Here is a 21381-nt window from a genome sequence, read left to right on the forward strand (position 1 = left end):
GGGTTTTGCAAAATGTGGTGATGTAACCTATTTGTGTTTTTCGACAGAGGTAGTTTTAATGCGCTCCTCTCCTCGCCGATGCTCTCTGTCGTGGATTAGTCCTCCAGCTGTACTCAGGCGCTATGTGTTCATGTGTTTTAGAGGAGACCTGCGGGAGGGGTTGGGATGTTTTTTTCCTGAATGTTGTAGCTTCAGGCTTCGGAACTGTAGAAATGTGTTTAACGCCAGGATGATATCTCAATTATCTTTTCACATATTTTCTGTTGCTTCAAATGAGGAAATAAGTTTTGAAATTTGACCCTCCGTGGATAATCCCTTCAACAGTGAGTGGCCTTCGTGGGGGTTTTCATGTGTATCATTAAACGATGACAAACTGCCCAGAGCGCATCAGTCCAACACAACAAGACAGGTGAGACGTGTCTCCTTTGCACGTCATTTAGCCAAAGTCATTCGAGAGCAGCGATAAGGCCTGCTGGTGAATGACTGGAATGAATAGTTAGCAGCGGCTGCAACCTCATTACAAGGACAAACCGCGTACAGCAGGAGGCTGATATCTCTGGCACAGCCCCACTTTTGCTGTTTCCAATTTGAATAGAGAAGGGAATAATGCTTAATGCCTTTCCCTGCGTGGATATTGGCTTGTATGGGACAGCGACCCGTGAAATGAATATTTTTGTGAGATGAGATTTGTTATTCACAAAGAGAGGAAGGCCTGCTTTTCCAGCTGACCGAGAAACACCCGACACAGGAGAGTAGAGGCATTGTGCGTTCAGGATGTGTAGAGCTCGGAGAGTGATAACACCTGAGAAAAAAACGGAAGAGAGATCGAGGAGAAGAAAGGATAAGGAAGGAAGATGAAGAGGAGGAAGGAAAAAGTAAAAGGTAGAAAATTAAAAGGAGTATTCATAGCGAGCCATGAGATAACCGAGGGACTGGACTTACATGAGATTACAGAGAATCTCAAACTGTTTTGTCTTTTTATCTGACAGATCATGTTTAACTGTAATGAACAGCTGCGTTATGCTGGATTTATCGAGTGTTGTGGAGCTTCCTAAATCCTGTTTTCTTTTACAGACAGCATATTTTTAACATGATTGGCGCTTGAATCTTTTAAATTTTATGTCTTACTTAAAACGCTTTTGTGAAAGCAGGTGAGTGGATTAAATACTTGCTCAGAGTACAGATCTATTTCTAAATTGGCTGTTGCAATCATTCCCGCATGTTGTACAAAATACACTTTAATCCTTCTCTGGCAGAGACTTAAAAAATGCAGAAGAAGATTTTGTGATTTACTGAAAACAATGTGCTGACTGATCAAATCCACTGTCACTGTGGTGTGATGTCATGTGACAATAAAACCCGCTGCCTAAAATGATTCACGTAGCCATTGTGCTGCCAAACAGCGCTGACCCATGCGACCACGGACACGGGATCTCTGGCAGTGTTCTGTGGTCTTTGGCACCAGGATGTTGGCAGTGGATCCTTGGGGTCCAAGCAGCAACCTCCAGGGCTAAACAATGAAGCCAAAACATAAGTGCCAAAAACTGTAATTCCTTCAATGGCCACTTGAGACTGGCTCCAAAAGCGAGCCAATTCCCATAGATCCCTATGTTAGAATGCCCGGCTTTACAGCAGAAATAAACATGTTTACAGTCTGGGACAAAAAACGGTTTTGGGTCACTATGGCTCATTTTCTCATTTATGACAACTGTGCAGGGGTGAGTTTATAAATAGCTTGCCCATTCAAATTGTATTATGGAAACCTAAATGCTTTCTTGCCCAGTTCAGATCGTACTTTGGGGACGACAAACTGCAGAGTATCCATAGATCGGAGACTTTGACTTCCATGTTTTCTTGGTAAAAGACAAGACAAATAGGAAGGAACAATACCCAGAACCGGTCGAGGCAGATGGCCGTCCCTCCCTGAGTCTTGTTCTGTCTGAGGTTTTTGTTCCCCTGTGGGGGTTTTCGGTTCCTTCCCACTGTTGCAGACTGCTTGCGGACTGCTGAAGCTGATAGGGAATCCAAATGTTTTGGATTGTTTGGTGTTTCCGCCTTTGTTAAGCACTATGAGATGACTTGTTGTTGTAAATATGCGCTATACAAATAAAACAAAATTGAATTGAATTAAACACATATCAACTACTGAGACTTTGGGCACTTAAAGATGTCCAATTAACTTTAGAATAGAGTACACAGTGGTGAGTGAGGGGACCACATTTGATAATGAATCTCAGGTGGTACACACTATCCAGCCGGCTAAGACAATTAGCATTAGCTTCATATACACCACATCCCCATAGTCAATAACAGGCAAAAAAGTTGTTTCCACCAATTTCTGTTTCACATACAAAGAAAAACAAGACTTGTTTCTGAAACAAAATCCTAATAAGAGTTTCATTTTTTAAAACCATATACTGAATGTGCTCCCTAAAAGACAAATGGTTGTCATTTAAAAATCCTAGATGTTTAAAAGTAGATGCCAACTCAATTTGTTGACTATTTTTTGTGAAAGTTTTCTCAGACAGTGCTGATTTCACATTTGCATGGCCCAACAAGACTCCAGTCCTGCTTCAGCTATTTGCTAATTTTTGGATTAACTGGAAGTTTGTAGGATTTCACTGCTGCCTAGTTGACAACAGTTGGAGCTACCAAAAACCCCTGTTTGGAAAACCAATAGATGATGTCACGAAGGGTTTGTCCATCTTTATGTAAGTCTGAGTTTGAGTCCTGAGCTTGTTCCGCCGCATTCTCCAAATGCTTGATTGGATTGGGACCTGGCGAGTTTGGAGGTGTGGTCAACGCCTGGACTCTTTGACGTGTTCCTCAAACTCTTCCTGAGCAGTTTTATTGGCGTGGTGCATTGTCCCACTGGGGAGCTACCATTGAGGAGTGCTGTTGCCATGAAAGTGTGCAACAATGTTTAGATTGTCTTACATATATTAACCCCTGTGTCCTGTTGATACTCTAACATACCGGGTATGTAGCTTACAACTGTAATCCCAGTGAACTTACAACTCAAAGCAACTTTTAAAACAGTTGGTCTACTTTCTAGCTGACATTCACGAATTTTATCAGCTGGAAACAGCTCTTGTTAATAGATTCTCCCACCTGTTACCAGCATCCATGAGCTAATGACCCCAGTGTTATATTACAGGATTACGAATCGTAAATACACACAAACATTTCTTAGAAAAAAACTTTTGGAGGGCTTTGCATATGAAGAAATCTCAACCTTGACTGATACGGTTGCTAAGCTCAGCTGTCTGATCAGAGATCTGAGTTACAGCCTCATTACAAACCCAGACAGCCCATTCCCTCCTATGCCTTGCCCCCTTTCTTCTCTTTAATTTCCCCACCTGATTGAGACACGGAACAATATCGGTATTATGCATGTCCCCACCTTTTCAATGAAGGCGGGATGAGTTTTTTCGCGGCAGACTCATAAATCCCCGCTCTACCTGGTTGAGCACTGTTAGAATGCACGGTGGGTTGCTGGCCGACTCTCTTGGCCGAGACTATAGATCTGGATTGACAGCTGCTCCATCCTGTCTGCCACTGTTAATCATTGAAGGATTTGGGCTGCCGGCAAGCAGCTCTGCCAAGCGACCTTGAGCCCTGCTGGGGCCGAAGGACTCCAACTAAAAGCCTGTTCCCCTGTTACAGCAAGCAAGAGACACTTCAGCCAGGCGGCCCAATTGCTCCATAAGAGAGATTGATGGATGGCTAAATGTGCCACATTGTTGGAGAGTATTCCCTTGAAATCCGGCACGCTTTAAGGTATGCATGTTCACTACATTGTGCCGCCACTCCATGTCTTGACAGGTTACGCAACTTCATCGAACCCCGTGGTTTATTCTGCATTCATTTCACCTTAAAAATCTCGAGAAAGGGCGCAAAACTCCACATCTATTATTGTTGACAGCGCAAGAAAGAGAAATACAGAGATAGAGAAAGAAAACAAAAGAGGATGACAGCCTTTGTCGGAGGTGACGGTGGCGTCAAAGCGGCTGAAAGCTCTTTGGAAAGAGCTCTTGATTCGATGTCAGTTTAATAGTTTATCCACAGCGACGCCGTAGAAGCTGGGGGGGAACGGTGATGAGCATGCAGTGGTGGAGCGAGGGAGGGAGAGAAAAATATTAGATGTCACGCAAGAGAGAAATGACACGGAGATAGTGGAACAGTCTGCTCGGTGCCATGGAGAAAAAAAATAAAAAAATAAGCCCCTTGCTATCTCTTTCTCTGTTACTCTCCCACCATTCTCCCCATAACTCTCCATCTGTTCGGGTACATGCTCAGTGGAGGAGAAAACCAGGATCCAGACTCCAGCCCCAGATTTTTGCTCCAGCCATGCTGTTGGAACCAGCAGCAGTAAATGCCTGTTTCGCCTGCCTCTCTCCTCTCCGCTCTCCCTCTCCCTCTTTTGCTGCGCGCTACTCTGCTCTGCTGCAGTGGATGGTCCTCACGGTGCGCTCACAACTCGTCTCAGTGGAGGAGATCTGAGCATCTCGCTGTCATTTTCCCACCCTCTTTTTTTTTTTCTTCTTCTCCGTTCGCAGGCATCGTTCTTTTTTTGCCTCCCCTCCCCACCCTCCTTACCCTCAACCTCCTCCACCCCTCTACCTATCGTCAGAGGGGTCTGGATAAATGTGAGGGGGGAAAAAAAAGTCATAGGATAGATGAGAGAGCTCAGGAAGTCTCTAATCCAACACCTCTCGCACGTATGATTCTGTGATCTTCTGCTGTCTTCGGATGACAGAGAAGCTCGCGCTCTTAGATGCCTCCTGCTTTTAGACTCTGTGCCAGGTAAGTTCTGTCTCTTGGTTTGCTGTTTTCATTCGGCATTTGATGTAGTGCTTGACGGAGGAGCGTCTTTTGCTTGCTTCTCCCTGATGGAGGGAGGGCAGGGAGGGGAGGGGGGGTTGACATGTTCTAATGAGGAGGTGATATTTTGGCAGAAGTTGTGTGCAAACAAGTCCCAACATAGGCTGATCAGTAACATATCCAATTATCCGTATGTGTGTGTGCAGCTCTGTGCTCTGCTATAGACCACATCATATTTGCCAGTAGAGCTCTGCAATAAATCCTCTTCTGCTGCAGCAACTTAGATTTGTTAGCTCTTTTTTTTTTAGGTGTTTACCCCGTTGGATGGTTTGCATGTTCCACACACTGTCATCAATGATCCAGGTTGACTTCAGGGAGTGGTGGTAGCTAAATTAATGTGTGTTTTTTTGGGGAGGGCATCGGATTAAAATAGTGCAGCAGCATTATTTTTTTTTCCTGTTTTGAGGGAAACCCTGTAGAGGCACACGGGAGTGCAGTGCAGCAGAACTGTGAGGTTCCGAGACAACACTGTAAAGCGAGAGGGCACTCCAGCGTGTGCGCGTGCAAGTCGTACATGCGATCGCGTGGGCGGCTGCATGCGTCTAATGTAAAGTGTGTCATGCAGGGCTGAGCTCTGCGTGGGCAGCTCGTGCGTCGTTTTGTGAATGAAGTGCTTTTAGTCCGTGTTCAAGGAGAAAGCCTCGCACACGCATTTGTGCTGTCATGTTTGTGTTTGTTTCCAACACTATCAACTGTCGCCCGTCCCGCTGACTGTGGCTGCGAGCTCACGCGTCAGCAGCTCTCTTTTGGGAAACACTCGTCTCCGGCACGGTGTCGTCTCTTCATCAGGTATTGGGTGGCGTTCCCGGTGTGGGTGGCGACTCGGTGACGACTCACAACCCCTGTGGTTCCCGGGTTCTCGCCCCACGGTGTAAATCAGCTCTGCTTGGTGGAGCCCACTGCGGCCAGCTCTGAGGAGATGCTTTTGGATGTTCATGTTTGCTGCTGCACTGCAGACAGACTCTCTCTCACCAAAGCTACGAACAGACAGTGTGCTGCTCAGCCACAGACAGCGTAGGCTTGGTTAGAGAGGCTCTTCATCTATCGGCTCACCGTATTTAAACAGATGTGTGTAATCCAAAGTAACTTCCAGCAGTCTGTGTGTGTTGTTTTTGCAGGTGCAGGTGGGCCTGTCATTTGGGAGTTATCACCCACGGCTGGGGTTATTGTTGTTAATGCTTGAACAACTGTGTCACTAATGCCACGATGCTGAAAAATCAGAGCTCTGGAGATATTAACTGAAAGGCTGATCTCCAATTTCCAGGACTGGATGTACCAGTAATGAGCCCAGGAGCAGTTCCTGTGGCTTCCCTGTTCCTCCCAAGTGGTGCTCACTAATTAGAAGGCCCTGATTTAAATGGGGGCTTTCCCCTACATGCACCCCGCATCGGGTATCACACTGTGTAGAATACTGCAGCCTCTGTGTGTATGTGCGAGGCAGCCACAGGGAAGCCCGAGCCCATGTCACAGTGGTTGCAATTATCTGACCTGCTGAAGTGTCATTGAGCCAAAATACGGAATAACCTCTATTTCATCCTGCAGCTGGATGCAGTTCCACTTGTTTCAAGCGCCTGTTCTTCTTCTTCCTTCATATTAACATGCAGCAGAAAAAACATGGCTGGATAACAATCACGGGGCTGGATGCATAGAACACACTTAAGTGGCACAGCTCTGAGTAAGTGGTGAATTTCAATCTGCGTTCCACTCTCAGGAAGAATAGCTCATATGAAATTCTGTTTGTGTATGGATCCATAGAGGATGTGTGTGCAGGGCTGGAAACTTTTTTTTTTTTGGACCTCTGGCCCAAGAGGCTACTAGAGTTTGAAGTTACTTGAATTTCTTTCAGCCAAAACATTGAAATAAAATGTTATGCTCTAGCGCATCATATAAGGAGAAAATAAGACATAACGGCACAAATTTAGATGGAATTCTACTGAAAACTCAATAACATTAATCAGAAATGCTATAAATAGTAAAGAGTGAAGAAAGAGAAGAAGATAAAAACCTGTAAATGATTCACTTTTCCAATTTACCACATGATTAGTGCATCATGTGAGTATAACTATATTTTATGTAATTTAATACAATTAAATAACTTACCAGCAGCCTTTTATTAATCTACTGCAGTAACTACAGACATCATTACTTTGTTCTCAATATGGTGACCAGATTTCACGGTCTGTAATACACTAACCAAAATACAACCTATAAATCAGAACCGGTTGCCTGGAGCTGCTATCATTTCACATAAAACCTCGAGGAACACAATTAAGGCTTTGGGTTTTTTTTTTTTTCATGCATTCCAAAAACATTTAAGCCTCTTAGAGGACATGATCTGCACTTTCCTGTCATTTAGAGGAGCCATTTTCTTAATGTGCCTCTGTGATTGGCACATCTGTTCAAAAGGTATTAAACAGGCAATACTGCTGAGATTTATCACAGTTCCCATCAAGCTGTGCTCAGCTACGCAAACTCTTTTGCACATATGCTGCATGTGTAATGAAACTATAGTAGGTACACTTGGACTTTGTGCAATTGCCTTCGTGCACGTGTTCAATTGTGCTTTTGCATCAGAGTTGGATCCTGCACCTGCCTACTTGTAACCTGACGAGACCCCAGATGTAATAATATGTCCTCATACTTTAAAAGGTTTGCGCTAATTAAGAGTTCTAGCAAACACATTTACTTAAGTTGATTAGCTGTAATCAAACATCCATCCATCCATTCATTATCTATACACCGCTTAATCCTCACTGGGGTCGTGGGGGGCTGGAGTCTGTCCCAGCCTACTGAGGGCGAAGGCAGGGGACACCCTGGACAGGTCGCCAGTCTATCACAGGGCCACACTTAGAGACAGACAACCAAGCACACTCACATTCACACCTACGGACAATTTAGAAGCAACCTCAACATGTTTTTGGACTGTGTGGGAGGAAGCTGGAGAACCTGGAGAGAACCCACGCTGCACGGGAGAGAACATGCAAACTCCACGCAGAAAACCAGCGACCTTCTTGCTGCGACACAACAGTGCTACCAACTGCGCCCCTGTAATCAAGCATCAAGCTACTAATACAGTACATACACCCTGACAGAACATACTGTAGGTTGTCTTGTCAGATATCTCGCCTTGTCCCTTTCTGCAGCCTTACAGGCAACCAGGACGAAGGAGGAATGATACGCATGCAGCTGTCGACTCAATGAAAATGAGGCCGTCACATTTTTCAATCAAGATGAATGACTCTTGAGTGGCAGCTGAATTTGATTGCACAAAGAGCTTTCTTACATAATAGTTGATTAGCACGGCCCGCGCGAGCGCTCCGGTTAAGTTGGCCGCGCAACTGTGTTTATTCCGTTTCTGTTTGAGCGAATCAAACCGAGCGTTCCCCAGATGTAGCCAACGCGGACTCCGAAACGGACATATGGATGCTAATCTACACACAAAAGGATCAGAGCTTTAAAGAATGCACAGATGGAAAAAAAAACATTCTCAGAGTTCTTGGCGGCTCACGGTGGATATGTGGAACCATATTAGCTCTCGACAACAGTGTTGGACACCGAGACACTGAAGCTCGCAAACAATGAAAATAGCCGACAGCCATGAACGAATCAGAAGGTTCATGTAGCGGCGCTGAAGTAATTCTGCAAGCTGTCGTCTCTCTGTCTTGACATGTAGCTGTGAGACTGCGTATGGTACACTGCCAGTGGCGCATTGTGTGATACATTTCTTGGTCACATACAGTATAATTTCCATATATGTATGAGAGACACAATGCAAAAAATATCTGTCACATGGAGCTGTGCAGCTACGCATCTTAAATCAGCCGCAAAGGAAAGCAAGTAGTCTTTGGTTATTGGGCTGTGAAGGTGTTCAGATGGTTAAGTGCTTTTTAAAAACGTTGATTCAGGCCCGTTTGCATCGCCACAGCAACAAATCACGACGGCGGCGCTCTGATTTCATGGTTTGCAGGCCACTCGTGTTGATTTGCACAGCTTAAGGAAACATATTGTCACAGTCCAGTGGTGGCCAGCGACCGGAACGACAGAGCGTAAGGGAAAGCGCCTCTGAGAAGCGGTTACATCCATAAAGAGACGCATCGTTATTCCTGATCTAATGCAGTGCAGCCTCAGGAACTTCACCGCCAAGGAACGTGTCTGACTCAAGATTTAATTTGTCATGGATCATCATTTTAGCGGCCGACATGGATGAAAGCGGGGCGGTGTTTTGGGATAGTCGACGAGGATGATATTCAGCAGCTCTGGACCGTTGGTGTGTTACATGAAGTCAGTAAACGGTGGTCCAGTGTGGGATGAGGCGGCCCGCTTTGCTGTAGATGATCAGCCGCCGGTGTCAGGTGTGCCTGTTTGTCTTTGTGTGCATGCTCTTTGGATGTGTTTGCATGAGGTGCGAGTTGCTCCGAGTGCACAATCCGTCTGCCGGGATAATGGTTTTGACTCCAATCAGTGTCCAACTGACTCCATCAACCCCTCTCTTTTTGGAAAGCTTACACAAAAACACACACACACAAGCAAACATGCGGGATGCCATTGAGGTCCTGAACAGCCGCCTCTTCAGAGGAGGCTTCTCTCCCGACGGGGAATCTTGAACCGAGCCCAAAAGAAAAAACAAGAGAAGAAAGCCCTCGCTTCTTTTGCCTCCGTCTCCCCCTCTCTGTGTGTCTGTCACTCACCAGCACACACTCTCTCCCTACTATAGCTCCCCTTTTCTTCCTCTTTCACTCTGCTTTCTCTCTTTTCTCTTCTCTTCTCTCTCTCTCTGTCCCTGGGCAGTCAATAGGTTGCACTGCATCCTGAGCCAGTGCCAGAGCTCAGCCTCTGAGCCACAGGTAAAGCATTAAAGCCAAATGACTCATGCACTGAAACAGAACAACCTCTTTGCTACTTGAAAGCACTGCTTGGGCCAGCTTCTTAAAAGTTACACCCGAATAAGCCGCTCCAGCAGCGATGCGTTTTTCCCTTTACCTCCACCAGCAGTTTGCTGACACACCTTCATGCCTCTGGTAGACACAAAGTCAAAGGATGATAAAATGTTGGTTGCTCTGGCACGACGCCTTCTCTGCCTTTTGAGGTGGTGTAAAGGGCAGTGTGTGTGTGTGTGTGTGTGTGTGTGTGTGCATTTGTACTGCAGGGGGAAAAAATGCAGTATGTGGAGTTTTTTGGGGTGTTTGAATTTGAAAGTGCAAATACTGTTAATGCCAAAGTATGATTGCGCAATCTGTGCAAAATATTGTGCACTGATGAGTAGACCAACACCAAAAGTGTGTCAAATACAGTAACGTTGCAAGGCCACCACATGCAGCTCACTTCTTTGCTAAGGTTGAAAAATCCTGTGTTTGTTTGACACCGCATCGCAGGGCCTTGCTCCCTTAGTTGCCATGGAGACACCATTAGACAGTGGTGCCGCAACGATTTTTGTATTTCTTTGCATAACCCCACGCCAAGCCGTGCAGCTTGTCGGGGACTCGCCCGTGCCAACTGCGTGCGTGGGCGGATAGATGGGTGCATGTGCACGCTTTTTTTTGTGACCGAGAGCGAGTGGGAGAGGAAAAAAAAGAAGAGAGAGAGAGATCAAAACAAGGTGGGAGGGATGGAGAAAAAAACGAACAGAAAACGGCGGGGAAAAGGGTGACGGGGAGCGGAATGAATGGCGGAGAGACGAGTGGGAAAACACACACAAACGTATACGCGCCGATCAGACGCGCATTAACTGTACGCACGCATCCCCCCCCCAGCAGGGATGACTGGAGTAACGCACGTGTGAGTGAGCAGAGCGAGTGCGTGGGTGGAGGGATGCCGCAACAGTGCAGCTTATTTTGCCTTCGGTTTGATCCCTGCAACCCTTCTCTCTCGGGGGCTTCTCACTGCATCACCTCGAGCCCGTTCGCACAGCGGGATGCCAAATCCAGACTCGTTTTTTTTTGTCATGCATGAGAGTCTGATAATGACTCTAATGATTTCTAGATCCCTTTAAAGTGTATTGATTTGTTTTCCGAGAGGAATGGACATATATCGATGCATGACACAGTGCACCGTGATTAAAATGGAGCTAATTTATTCACTCATCAATATGACATTATCCTATTTTCACCTGGTTATACACAACTGAACTGTTCCCTGAAACATACCGTAGAAAATTACTGTCGCTGACCCACTTTTGGTCAATCAACAATGACTACTTGCCACTATCTATTAGTGAAAATGAAATAATAGCAATTTTCTGATTTCTTTCAGCAGTTGGCTAAAATCATCTGAAGATGTGTTAATATATTAACACAAGCCGCATAATGAGAGTCAATCATTTCAGATATTTCTGCTAATTATTTAAGGCTAAGTGAACCACATTCGCCAGGTCTGAGTGTGTCGACGGGCGATAAATTAAAGGATAAACCGAAATAAACGAGTGGAGAAACACAACAAAAGCAGGTGCCTCCACACAGGTTCACTGCATGGTATAATTAAGCAATTAACATCCAATCATGCTCTGTGGTGTCTATAAAAATACAGAGCAGGCCCAGTTAATTATGATTTTGTATCAAGATAGCGAGGGGAAAGGATCTCAGTGGCTTTGAAAGAAGGTGTATCGTTTGGGGCACGGACGGCAGGAGCTTCAGCCGCAAAAACTGCTGAACCAGCTAATGTTTCAACAGCGGCTGAAGTGAAATCTGCTGTTAGACCTGTGGGAAAAACACCATTAAATATGGTTGGTAGCTGTAGCCAACAGACCACATTTGCTGACTGTGATGTTTGTGCATTATTTAGTACGATATGTAAGGAAAACAGACTTCTTTTTCATGTGACTGAGAACGCCAGGGCAGGATGTGATCAAGCTGTCAGCAAGGGCAGTTTGTTTACAATTACCTTGAGATATAATAAACTCTGGAAGACACATCATGAGGGAAATAAGCAGTCAATGGCATGGTGAACCATTTCCACCTTTGAACTGTAGTGTAGCAATGACGGCCTCAAAAACACTGATCATGGTCTGCACTTATATAACGCTTTACAATGTGTTTCTCATTCACACACCAATGGCGACAGAGCTGCCATGCAATGCTGCCAACTTCAGGTTCAGTGTCTTGCCTTAGGACACTTCAACTGTGGAGGGGCGGGGGATTGAACCGCCAACTTTGCGATTGGAGGACAGCCCGCCCTACCACCTGAGCCACAGCCGCCCAGTCAGACATCTGACAGCCAGTTTCCTCCATAACAAATCGAAGCAACCCATCCTGCTGGGTGTAGCTTACCCACAATTGATGTCTGGTTCAAGCATGTAGGGCTGAATTATTTCAATATTACAACTTGCCATTGTGTAATGTGAAGTAGTCTCACTGTTTTTCAGCAGAGTTGTAGGTAAGATGGTGAGGTGTGAAGAGGCTGCTTTCAAGGAAACAACTTCTAGATACGTAACTTTGATTCATTAGTTTTTAGGGGTTCAATCAACAACCTCAGAGGAACTTTCCTCCTTCATTAAAAGGGTGAATACAGGATTTAGAGTTCAGTGGCACAAACCCCATAGTGGTTGGTCTACAGAGATGTGGAAATATGTGATATGGTCACACGATTCAGCCTCCCCATGTTTACAAGAAGTGGTTGGACATGCAGCTAGAGAACGGTAGACCTGAATGCTTGGCCCTTACAGTGAGTAGATCCAGTAGGTTTTTCTGGCCTTAATTGTCCTCTTAGAAGTCAGGGTCACTGCAAATCTAAAAAAAGTTGTTCCGAACGTCACCTTTATCCTGATGGAAGTGGTCTCTTCCAGGATGACAATGGCCCCATTCACAGGGCATGTGGGGTCACTGACTGGTTTGGAAATGATGTGAATCATGTGCAGTGGCCGTTGCAGTCACCAGATCTCAGCCCAGTCAAAACAGTATAGGAGGCTCTGGACCAACGTGTTAGACAGCACTCTCTACCACCATCATTAAAAGACCAAACCTTTATGAAGAGCATTGTTCCATCCCTCCAGCAGAGAAACTTGGAGAATCAATGCTCAGGCACTATGGAATCTGTTCTGGTGACCTGAAGTGGCAGTAAGACACTTTGTGATGTTTTTTTTCTTTACCTGTCAGCAGTTGTAGCTTGAAGAGGGAATGATGGGATTACAGCTTTAGTTAGGTTTTTAATATTTGTGGATACAGTGAGATGCTCTGTGTTTCTCACTGCTTGAATGCATTGTTGCTTTTGGTCAGTAGATGTCACAGTTGGACACTGTTCCTGTTTAATTTCAGTGAAATTAGGGTTGTGTTGGATCTATATGTTTTTTGTGTTCTGCATGACAGTGAGGAATATTTTATTAAATGAATGTCTTAAAGGAAGGGCTGTAGAATGTCTCCAAATCGTAAGTAATGCTTTGTCCTTTGTCCTGTAGTGTTTAATTTAATCTGATATGTCTCCAGGACAAGCCTACAGAGAGAGTCATTAAGGACTTATATGATTTAATGAGTGATGAACGTTTTTAAATAACACACAGGAGTTCATTTTTTTTAACTTTGAGATGATATATCTTTGTGTCGCTCAATAGAAAGCGCGTTTCGTCATGCAAAACGATTCACAAAGCTGTGCTGAAATCACGGCTCGTCCTTTTTTAGCTGACGTCTAAATTTCCTGCTCGGTTTTCTGCTGTCCAGGTGTTTCCATCCTGCCTCTATCCAGTGTCTCACAGTCATGATTCCATCCATCCATAAAACACTTCTCAAGTAAAAAAAAATGACACAAAATAAACTATGATTGCCTCAAGAGTGCTTTTGTACCTACACCATTTGGTTTGGTAAAGCCAAGTGTTCCTGGAAACTCTGCTATGGATCAGCTTGAAAATTGGAATATGTCACTTTTTTTGTTGTTGTTGTAGAAAACTGCTCCTGCATTACAAAAGCCTGTGTCGCTATCACAGAGCGTTCTGCCAGAGACTGAATGGAGATGCTAAGATCTGTGACAGATGGTAGTATAAACTGTGATGTGCAGTGGACACACTGTGCTCCCTGCAGACAAGCAGCCAGTGGAGACAGGTCAAAGGTGAGACTGCACAGTCATGGAGAAAATGGAGTCATCATTGCAAAAAAAAAAAAAAAAAACAGAATTAAAGAGACAGAATGGGAAAAGAAGAGCGACTTACTGAGTATTTGCATCTGTCAAGATAACCATAGAGCGGATGAGGGGTGTCCTTAATAACACAACCCTGTGAATGTGATAAGGTTTATATTTACAGCAGCAGTAAATTCTTGAATAAACACGAGGCAAATTGGACAGATAGCAGGAACAGCAAAGGACCGCGTTTTTACACAAACCTCAATTATCAGCCAAAATCAGGCAGCTGGTTCGGATCCAGCATCTGTCACCGTACAGTAGGTGTAACTGGCTTAGATTGCTAAGTAATCACAGGCAAGGGACCTCGAACAGACAAACACTCGGCCTGTTTCTCTGGATGCAGGAGTATTCATGTGCAGAATAAGCAACTTACCAAATATGACTTTAAGACTTCTGGTGTCGAAAATACAGTGCACATATGAAAACACTGACTGTGGATCTGGACTGCAGCCAGAATACAGGCAGGAGTAGCTGATCTACCTGTACTCTCTCCAGAATACTTTACTTTGCTCCCAATTTACTCGGTGCACGCTTTCTTCCTCTGTCTGATCCACCTCGTTCTCTCATTGGAGTCCTGAGTCTCTCCCTCGCTTGTTTACTCTGTTATTTCTCTGCAGTATAAGCACGAGCAAAGCTTAATATTGCGCTGGACATCTTGAAAGCATTCAGTGTGGATGTACTGCAGTAAGATTCTCTCTGAACGGCTCAGGCACAGATGCTGGTCCGTGTACTGCATGTGTGCAGTTTTGACAGCACCGGAATCCAAATCACACCAACAAACCATCCAGATCCCTTCAAAGGTTTTAATATATTCTCTCACAAGTCATGCTGGTGTCTCTCTCTCTGCCCAAACCTTCTCAAACTCTACATTAAAAACACAGGGACCAGCTGAGACGCGTTTGAAGCGCCAGAGTTTGGACGAGTCTTTTTTTTTTTTTTTGGCTATTGAGCTAGCAGGCGGTGTGTTCTCAGAACTGAACTCATCCGCAGTATAACGCGCTGACATTGTCCAAGAAGATGTGTTGCGTCAGGCAAGACGTGAATGGCAATGTTCTAACGCAGCGAGCCACAACATTAAAACCAATGGCATCCATCCATCCATCCATCCATTATCTATACACCGCTTAATCCTCATTAGGGTCACGGGGGGGGCTGGAGCCTATCCCAGCCGACTTAGGGTGAAGGCAGGAGACACCCTGGACAGGTCACCAGTCTATCACAGGGCTACACTTAGAGACAGACAACCAAGCACACTCACATTCACACCTACAGACAATTTAGAATCATCAATTAACCTCAACATGATTTTGGACTGTGTGGGAGGAAGCCGGAGAACCCGGAGAGAACCCACGCTGCACGGGGAGAACATGCAGATTCCACACAGAAAGATTCCGGTGTCCCCACCGCGAACCGGCAACCTTCTTGCTGCGAGGCAACAGTGCTACCAACTGTGCCACCCTGCAGCCCAAAACCAATGGCAGATGAGGTGAATAATATTGAACATGACAAAGAGCTGGAGGGGCTGACCTGGCCTCCAAACTCCCCCAATCCCAAATCAATCGAGCATTCATGGGATGCACCAGAACAAGCCCAATCCACCGAGGCCCCTCTCTGCAACCCACAGGATCCAGAGCTCCTACACAATAATAGGCAGGTGGTTTTAATGTTGTGGCTGATCGCTGTATATGTACATATTGTGCATTAAAATTGCATCCGATTACTGAAAAGAAGATTTAATATTGTGCTTAGAAACTTGCCAGAGTGTCATCATTTCCCATGCCGAATGACTTTTAAGAAGCCATTAACCCCAAGATTATTTGCCAACACTGTAGGATGATACATGTCCTGATAATTGCTGATTTAATTTTTGGGGGGTAAGCTCCTGGGTCCATGCCTAACGTGGATTTTAATGGGGCAGTGTTAAGAGCTTATAATGGTGCAGTAATCTGATTACCATTTTTTTAGGCAATGTGTACTCCTCTAAGGCATTAATGTTTGGAAACAGTAATTGCTTCAGTTTGCCCTCTTCATTAAGTGCATTATCAGGCATGTAAAAATGCTATTTTCGACTCTAAGGTTCCTTTTCATGCATGTGTTTCTGCTTTGCTAGCTTGTTAACATTAACCATTCGTAAGCCAGGAATCGATTCAGGAGTCACTGGACTTTGTTGAAGTGACTTTGAAGCGTGTATGTGGACACCCTGTGGCTTCACTGTCAGTTCTGGATAGAAATGTAAAGTCACCACACCTTAAATTACAAAGTCTTTTGTTTTTCAAGCTAAATACAAGCTGGAAAACGTGACTAGAAGACATGCGGAGGATTTGGAGTTGTTTACAAGCACATCGGATGGAGTTGGATGTAACGTATTTACTTCATAGAAAAAGTAATTAGTCATTTTTCATGAATAATTGATTACAGTACACAGTAATCTGCCCAACACCGGTGATGAGTAAATTTGTTTCAGAAGTCTGTCCGAGGCTGATAAAACTGGAGGTCCAATAATCCTTGTTGTGCTGTGTTTATTTTCCCAAGGCACGGGAAGTCACATTCAGTTTTTTTTTTTTTGGGCTCTTTAGCTTGCCGTACATGCACTTCATTTCTATGGAAGTCTTTTGTAAGGCGTTTTCCCTCTGGATTAAAAAAAAATGTTTGGTTAAATGTGATAAAAGATACAGTCTGAGCAGCTCCTGCATGTACAGGCAGGTGCAGCAAGAAGTGCATCTGCATTCTAAAAACCAACCCAAGCAGGCAGGTGTGATCTTAAATAGAATACTTTATACCACGGGGATCATCAAGTCTTTTTATATTTGTAGTGTGGTGAAGATAGCCTTCAGTAAAGCCTCAACTCTGATGCCCTAAACTGACCACCTCCACTTTTTCAACTCCATTACAGGAAGCGTTTTATATCATACGAGCTAGAAAGTGAGAGTAATGTCGATGCTTGTGTCCATAAAGTGACCAAATGGCCTGCCATAAGCTACAGTAGCATGTGAGTCACTTTTGCTGCCATCCACTTCTGTTGCTCACCACATTACGCAGTCAGTCATCACGAGAATGCAATTACACCCACTCCCCCACAGCTCCTAATAATAGCCACAGATAAATCATCAATGTGACATGTCCGTGACACACTTCCAAATTTTAATAAAGCGACTATGGCACGGGCGCGCTTGCGAGCGTAATGCAGGCCGCGTTTCAGACGGGGAGAAACTACAATATAACAAACAATACATAAACGCAATTATGCTGCTTGGAAGAAACGCGTGTACCGCTGAGCCTTTAAACACAAACAATTTTCACATTTACACCTTCCCCCCCTCCAAGTGGGTTCAATAGTAATGTGACACCTCTGGGAGGATGTGGTGGCGAGCCAACACCTTTGTTTCCAGGTTGAGGCACCGCCGCCGCCGCCTCCATCGCCCCCCATTCTCTCACCCACCCCCGTCCTCCGCACAGCTGATCTGCAGCAGGTCGAGCCAGAGGCCTGCTGACTAGTAAGAGGCAGGGTCATTAGGCCAGGTGGTGCCGCTGTGATGCCCACTGTGCAGCACATGTCTGGTATTAACACCTACAGACACAACTATAGATTAGCACACCCGGATCATTAATCATTGTTCCAGTAAAACGCAATCAAGACTTTACCTGTTGTCATGCATACTGTTCACAGTGTCCCTGCAGCTAGATGTGCAAATGGTCTCTTCTCGGAGGCGAGCGGTAGCCAAAACGTTAGAGAAACAAACCTGGGGCTGGGTGGTAGTTTGGATCTCGCTATTTCCTGCTGTGGCAACCAGAAAAATACCTGAACAATCTGAGTAGGCTGCTTAGAAGCCACTAGTCTAACAATCTTTTGTTGTGGAGATAACAACCTGCAAAAACTCAAAAAAGTACAATTAAATGGGGGGCAACATTATTTTAAGAAAAAAAAGCAAAATTGACAATGAAAAAGGAAAATTTCCCATGTCAAGATGTTTCAACACTAGTAAAAACAACTAGTTGTACAAGTAGTACCTTACAAATAAAAGATTTAAGAATAATTTTCTCAATATGTAGGAAACGATGCTTCAATTTCTAAAATGTTAGTCGCATCATCTTATAGGTATCAAGTCATAGGTATCATATATGAAAACCAGTACAGTTACAAAGTTTAGGAATTCTCGATATGCTGGAAAATCTGCTTAAATTCAGCATTCAGTGCTCTTGTATTCATCTTGAAACACTATCTGGAATTTACACAGAAAAATGGCCTGTTTTGCTTAAAAGAAGCAATCTTGACTGAGATCAATGTTCTTGTACGGCTACGGGAAATGAGATTGGCTTGTTTAAAGAAATAAATTAATCTTAGTGCCGCGGTGAGTTGCTTTTGATGGATACCTGCAGGAGAGTTTGAGTTTCTCTTCGCAGCTCTTTACTTTTAATGAGCTCTGAACGCACAAATCGATGCTAACGTGGATCGTCGTCAGCCCAGTCACCCGGTCGCTGCACTCGTGGCATCACACCCTCGCTGTTCAAACGTGAAAGTGGAAAAAAAAAACATGAGCGAGTGAAGTGTTAACATGATGGAAAAAACACGTCATTCAGTTTATCAATTAGGACTTTAGCTGTGTTGCACTTTTCATACAGATATAATATAACACACGAGTGCTTTACAGAACAAACAGGGGGGAAAATAAATTGTTTTAAAGCAATTGTAGTTGAGATGTATTCTTCTTGGGGAGACCAGATTGGAAAACATTTAATCCTACAGCTAATAAAAGCAGCTAGCAGTGTCTTTGTTTTGGCTTGAGGGAGGTACGGTTGCATTCTGATGCTGCTCTTCAAAGGACAAACTCTTTAGTTATGTTTCTAACGTGATGCTCAAAACTTCAATCTAAGTAGAAGATGAGTCCTGCTCTTTATTTGTTTTTTAGACATGAGTTTAATGCCAGTGCTTGCAGTGTCACATTGAGTTGCTCTCTCAGTCAGTTTCAGTACTAATGACTGAGACTTTAGTTTTATCCAGAGTGAGCTGTAAAAGGTGCTTAACTTCCATAACTTGATGTCTAAAATACAGTTCAATTGGTCCTGGGTCATAAGCACACAGTAATTTATAGTCATCAGTGTATGTTTGAAGTGGCGGCATGTGAAGGTGAAAAAGTGTAGGACCTAAAATTGAACCCTGTGGAACACCATAAAGTCATTTTGTAGTTTTTACTTGATCCATGTTTACAAAACATTTCCATTGGTAAGTTTTGTATTTGAACCAATTAAACACAGTACCAGATCGATAACAATGAAGTCTGTGTTAATCGTACAAGTGGTCTATACTGTCACAGGGTGCTAAGTCATGTATTTCTAATACAGAGGGGTTTACAGGTCATTTACAATCTTGGCTAGGGCTGCCACGATACAAAGATCTGTCTACTTACAATTATAAGTAGATCTTCATTTAGAAAACAAAATTATTGATGGAATAACTTTCTTGAGTGTTTCCTCATGTAGAAACATAGGTTCCACCATGCCAAGATATGATAAAAGACATAGAACAGAACAAACCCAATATTTTAGCTTACGTCCATAATTACTACTGCAGACCCCCAACTTCTCTGGCTTTCCATATGTTACAATACGTTTCTTCACTACTTTATTGAGGATTCAGTGGCCATATCTATACATTATTTAATGACCAAGGGATGCAAAAAGATAGGCCACTGGTGTTCAAAATGTCAGACCAAGATAGTGAACATAACAGTGATTTAGACCTTCTTATAATAATCAAAAATAACACCTTAGTAATTTATTAAAGGTTAGCCAGGATCAGCCAATATGCAAACTTACGCAAAGAAATTCTGACTTTACAGAAGCAATTTTGTTCTTATCAGTGTTGAACACACACCCTTCTAGTTTCAAGCATGAAATCTTTTTAGAAAACATAATACAATGTCAATAAAAAGTTAGGATGTATTAAGGTAATCAAGGACAAACGGCAAGTGAAACAAGTGAAATGCTTTATCATAAAAACTACCTGGTTAGAAGAAGTATCTTTTCAGGCAAAGAAAAGCATTGATTGTCTTGTTTTAGGATATTTGATTTTAAGTTTGATGGTGTATGTCTACGTGTTAGAGCTAGCTTAGTGATGTAGCGCCCCCCGGTTTGAGGCTCTCATCTGTTGCCATTGCACACAGAGCTAAGCAACATTTTTATTTCTGATTGATAAATACCCAGTAGGTCATTTAGCTGCACTTACTGCTGTTTCTGAAGATGTTTCCAAAATCGTCAAAGACTCTTCTAACCATCTGGATGAAAAATATTTTTTAATTTGCTGCATGTTAAAGAAGACATTTCCCCAAGTTGAAGCTCGAGGGGGAATACACGGAAAGCATAAACAGGGGCTCGGCTTAATGAGAGTTAACTAATAGAAGTGTTAGACGGGGATGTTTGCAGTTGTGGTGACTTTCAGTACTGACCCTACATCTCCAGATGTCTGCATCTCCTGAGTGCCAATTTGGCTGTTGCATGTTGTTAGAAATGATGAACTCATTTGAACCGGATCCACTGGATAAATGAAACAACTCTTAGTGCCATCTAAGAGTTGCGAGACGAAGACAGCTCTCCATTTGCCTGCCAAAAAGTAAAGCAGCTCCGTGAATGACAATGGGCTTTGCTGTGTCAGCTTCCTGAACTGTCTGTGAGTGATTACAGGGAACAGATGCACTGTACAGATGGGCATTGGTCTTTTTTTCATTAGCAGGCATATGAAGCAAACTCTCAATGTGTCCGTCGGGCTTTTGGAAAAGCTTGCATTTATGATATCGTTCATGCTGGCAACTAGAGCGTTTAAAGCCTGTCTCGTTTTGTGTTTAATATGCAGACATTGTTTGGGAACATATATTGGCCAGTCTTTAAATGATAATGTTCACTGCTGCTCATCAGAGTATTACCACGAAGACCCGAAGAGTTCAAGCACCTATATACGTAGACATCGCATTGGGCATCAGTCCTGATTTGCTTAATGAATAGAAGGGAGGCTAGATTGAATTTCATTACGCTGTGCCAGTCTGAGTAATTTGAGTAACCATGAGCTTGTGATCTCATCACCAGGGTGCCCTTTTAGATTGTTGATCTGCTCTTTAGCCCTCTGTGTCTGGCTATTACCAGAAGATGTTTTTGAACCATCTACCTCATCATATCTTTATCGTTTGCAGGCGTCTCGCAATTAGATCTAATTTGAATGGGAACTTTTGCAGATTTTACACTTGGCTGTCTGTTTACAGATCTCGGGGAAGGACTGCTTCATGTGTGAAAAAAAAAGTTTATGAAGCCTTTGTGGCTCCAGAGGGAGCAGAGGAAATCAGAGAAACTGCAGAGGCAGCGTCAGTCGGGGCTGAGGACTACAAATTAGAAAATGAAAAAAAAAAA

At 43.8% G+C, this 21381-nt stretch overlaps 1 protein-coding gene across 1 annotated transcript in view; it reads left to right on the forward strand.

The window, feature by feature from the left end:
• The first annotated feature begins 4732 nt into the window (after positions 1-4732).
• The window catches only part of dlgap2a (discs, large (Drosophila) homolog-associated protein 2a), a 146281-nt gene continuing 129632 nt past the window's right edge, over positions 4733-21381 (forward strand). The window contains exon 1 of the mRNA XM_008276886.1: positions 4733-4806. The gene's annotated coding sequence lies outside the window, so the exon portion shown is untranslated. The remainder of the gene's footprint in view (positions 4807-21381) is intronic.

Source organism: Stegastes partitus, unplaced genomic scaffold (assembly GCF_000690725.1).
Source record: "Stegastes partitus isolate 25-593 unplaced genomic scaffold, Stegastes_partitus-1.0.2 Scaffold82, whole genome shotgun sequence".
Classification (NCBI taxonomy): Eukaryota; Metazoa; Chordata; class Actinopteri; family Pomacentridae; genus Stegastes; species Stegastes partitus.